This window comes from Corylus avellana, chromosome 6 (genome assembly GCF_965113065.1).
Source record: "Corylus avellana chromosome 6, dhCorAvel1.hap1.2, whole genome shotgun sequence".
Lineage (NCBI taxonomy): Eukaryota > Viridiplantae > Streptophyta > Magnoliopsida > Fagales > Betulaceae > Corylus > Corylus avellana.
In genome coordinates, this window is record NC_142495.1 from 14,604,293 (window position 1) to 14,608,585 (window position 4,293).

Below are 4,293 nucleotides of genomic sequence, written 5' to 3' on the forward strand. Positions count from 1 at the left end.
AACAAATAAAAAAAAAAAAAAATTATTATTATCATATGCTTTTGTTTTGTTACAAACTTCCATTATTCCATACGGTTGAAAAAGTTAATAAATATGTAAACTTTTCAATCAAGGTCAAATTTTGATTCAGGAGGCATTTGACGCTTGGCTACAAATTGTGTGGAGGACCCAAGGCGATGTTTCGGGGAGCGGAAGTGGGGTCCACATTACGTGGAGATTCGTGAAGCGGGTCCCACTTTTTGATATGATTTATGGTTGTCATGGAGGGAAATTTGCGGGTAATACTATTCAGCAGCATTTCTTGCGGAAACTGTCCGCAAAAAATGCTGGTTAACCCAACCTGGTTGGGTTAACCAGCATTTTTATTTAAAAAAAATTAAAAATTAAAAACTAAAAGCACACGCACACGTTCACTTTCATTTTCACTATTACCCCCAAATCCTACTTTCACTGTTACCCCAAAATCTCCCGCCCTATCTCTCTCAATTTCTCCTGCCTCCTCCCACCCACCACCACAACAGGCTGCCACAACTGTCCATCACCGCCGGTCACACTATTCACTGGCTACAAAGCGCCGCCATCCACCACAGTTACTTATGGAGCGTCGACTTGAACCCAGTTTCTGCCTCTCTCCCAAACCACTGGCCGCCGCAATCCAGTGCACCGGCCACTACGAAGCAGCAACGTCGCCACCCTCCATGGCCTTTTCCCTAGTAAGAAACTAGTTTTCTCAGCATATAAAAAGTAAATATATCAAGTGCCGCGGGACAAATGCATTTTGTGTAAATGAGCAATTGAACAAAGGTGTTTGATAAGATTCCTCTTCAGATGTTTGGACTACATCACTATTCATCAATTTTCAAGTTACATACTAAAAAGTCTTTCGAATATTATATCCTCTGCAACCAAGTATAAAGCTTTACCTGAATACTAGCATGGCTGCATAGATAGAAATCAAATTATGTCGGATGACAAATTTTAGTATCAACCATAGTGCCTGAGAAAACAGATTAAATGTCATTAGATAAAAATTACCAAACCAATGATGGGATGAAATTGTGCATACGAATGCAAAGCAAAGAATATGTAATTTTTTTAATGGGACCTTTTAAAAAAAACGAAAATTGTACCTAAACTGAACAATAGCATAAGATTACGGCCTTTTAAAAAATGAATTTGAAATTACTTTCCCTTCTGTAGCCAAGCAATAGCATAAGATTATAATCCAATTTCTCTTCTAGAATGTGAACCAAGAAATAAGAAAAAAAGATTCGTGCTACCCAAAAAATTGTTTGTCTTTCAGCCATAGATTTTCTATTGGACAGTGAAGTACACGTGTACTTCACTGTCCAATAGCATAAGTTTACTTTCCCTTTTAAAAAAGGGAAAGTAATTTAGGTACCTAAGCTAAACACATAAGTTTAGGTACCTTTTAAAAAATTAGCTCCATTTTTTGTGGAGTTGGGTCAAAGATTCAATGCTAATTTTGGAGGGTTTTGGACCATTGAGTTCATGTTTTTCATGCTTTGAGTTCATGTTTCTAATTTGAATTTTTTCTTGTAATAACTCCTAGATGGACTTGGAAAATGAATGCGAAGATGACAACTTACGTACACATATTCGTGTTGGTGATGATCTGCCCTCTGAAATTGTCCTTGAAATTGGTTTGTTAGGCTCTTCTTCTCTCATTCGTACATTTTATGCTTCATTTGTTGAATGATGTTTCGTTGAATTTTATTATATACGCATCTTGGTTTATTTGTTTGTTTATTTATTTATTTTTTGTGTTGTAGATGGAAATGAAACTATAAGGGATGAGGACAACAATAATGGCAAGGGCAAGGGCAAGTCTGAGTGGAAGCTCGTAAGTGAAGATGAAAATGTTGAGCAACCTCAGCGAGGTATGATGTTTAGCTCCATAGACGAGCTTTTCTCATATTATAGGCGGTTTGGTCGGAAAAGAGGTTTTGGGGTGATAATCAAAAAAATTACTAAAGACAAAATCACTGGAGAAGAGATACGTGTCACCCTTGCATGTGGGCGTCAAGGCAAGCCACAACCCACGACAAATAAGCCAAATCCCACAATAAAAATGGATTGTAAGGCGAAATTGAATGCAAAGTTGGTTGAAACAAAGTGGTATGTGACTAGTGTAATTATTGACCACAATCATGATTTAAGTCTAAACAAGGGAAGATATTATAAATGCAATAGAAATTTGAATTCTAACGTGAAAAAAAAGATTATAGTAAATGATATATCTGGGATTGGACTAAGTCAGAGTTTTAACTCTCTTGCTGTTGCTTTTATAGAAAAAGATTGCAGAAACTTTATTAACAAGGAAAGGCACATTCGGCTTGGCCAAGGAGGTGCTAAAGCACTTCTAGACTATTTGAATAAAATGCAAGCAACCGATAGTGGTTTCTACTTTGCAGTTGATTCTAATGATGATTCTAGGTTGAAAAATGTGTTTTGGATTGATGCAAGAAGTAGGGCATCATATGAAAGTTTTGGGGATGTCATGACATATGACACGACATACTTGACTAACAAATACGGTATGCCATTTGCTCCGTTTGTGGGAGTGAACCACCATGGTCAGTCAATACTTTTTGGGGCAGCATTAATATCTAGTGAGGATACAGAAAATTTTGTATGGTTGTTTCAAAACTGGTTGAATTGCATGAATGGTCGAGCGCCGATTGCAATTATAACAAATCAAGATCGGGCTATGAAAAATGCAATCGCAAGAGTTTTCCCAGGAACCCGACACAGATATTGTCTATGGCACATTTTGAAAAAAATTCCAGACAAGTTTAAATCATATAAAAATTATTCTGCCATTAAGAGTGCCATACATAAATGTGTTTATGAGTCTCAAACATGTGGTGACTTTGAGGTAGGATGGCAAAGTCTACTAGATAGTTATGACCTTAAGGACCATGATTGGTTGCGCCGGTTATATAATGAGCGGACTTTTTGGGTACCGGCATATCTGAAAGGTGTGTTTTGGGTTGGTATGAGAAGTACACAGCGGAGTGAAAGTATGAATGCCTTTTTCGATGGCTATGTGCGTCTGTCTACCACTTTGAAGCAATTTATTGACCAATATGATCTTGCTTTGCGGAAGAAGGTTGAGAATGAGAGTCTTGCAGATTTCAAGTCTTTTAATACTAAGCTTCCATGTGTAACCTTCTATCATTTTGAGAAAAAATTTGAAAAAGTTTACACCATTACCAAAATTCAAAGAAGTTCAGCATGAGATAATAAGTAGAATTTATTGTACTGTCTCCCTTTTGACTAAAGAGGGTGCAATTTGCACCTACCAAGTGACTGAATAGGTAAAAGTTCAAAATGAAGTAGTTGAAGATGCATACGTGAAAGTAGTACCATATGTTGTCTACTTCAATGAAGATGGAAATGAAGATGGAGATGAATTTGAAGTAAAATGCACTTGTGACTCCTTTGACTCAAGAGGCATCTTATGCAGACACATCTTTGCTCTATTGTGTGCACATAACATTACATCTTTGCCCCCCAAATATTATCTTGACCGTTGGAGGAAGGATGTGAAGCGAAGATATACTTTAATTAAATGTAGTTTTGATGCTTTGAGTGCTAACCCCGAAGTACAAAGATATGACAGCTTGTGCAAAGGTATGCATACATTAGCAGAGGTCGCTGCAAGAAACGTGGATCACTACACAAAAGTTTGGATGCATATTGATATGTTGACCAAGGAATTACGTGCTTCAAGTTGTGAACCCAATCCACCTTCTCTTGCACTTCCAGGTGTATCTTTAACATGTAATGAGTCCATTGATAATGTTGAGTTGGCGGTAGATGGTGATGAGGTTCATAGTCCTATTGTAGCTAAAAAAAGAGGAAAGTTACCGCATAAAAGGAAGATGTCTGCGGTGGAAAAAGCGACAATGAAGAAATCACAAAGAAAAAACAATGAGCCATGTAACACTAATCCCATTCAGAGGAAATGAAAAAATAAGGTTACTTACTTTCCTCCCAAGTGCTAAATTATTATTATTAAAACATTTTGTGCATTTCTTAACATTTTTACTTTTTTTTTTTTTTTTTTGCACCACGTAAAACATTTACTTACTTAAAGACTTCCCATGGAGATGATGTTTCGTATTTATTCGAAACTCCTTGTGATGTTTTTGAAACTCAAGAGAGTGCAAGTACTCAGGTATTAAAAATAAAAATAAATAATTATTTTATGAGATTTGGTTTATTTTGTTATCTGAAATCTTGATCATAATTTTGTAGGATATGTGG

The 4,293-nt window shown here is 36.5% G+C and overlaps 1 pseudogene; it reads left to right on the plus strand.

Annotated features, from left to right (window-relative positions):
• The first annotated feature begins 2,401 nt into the window (after window positions 1–2,401).
• On the plus strand, window positions 2,402–3,995 carry LOC148584917 (protein FAR1-RELATED SEQUENCE 5-like; annotated as a pseudogene).
• The last annotated feature ends 298 nt before the right edge of the window (window positions 3,996–4,293 follow it).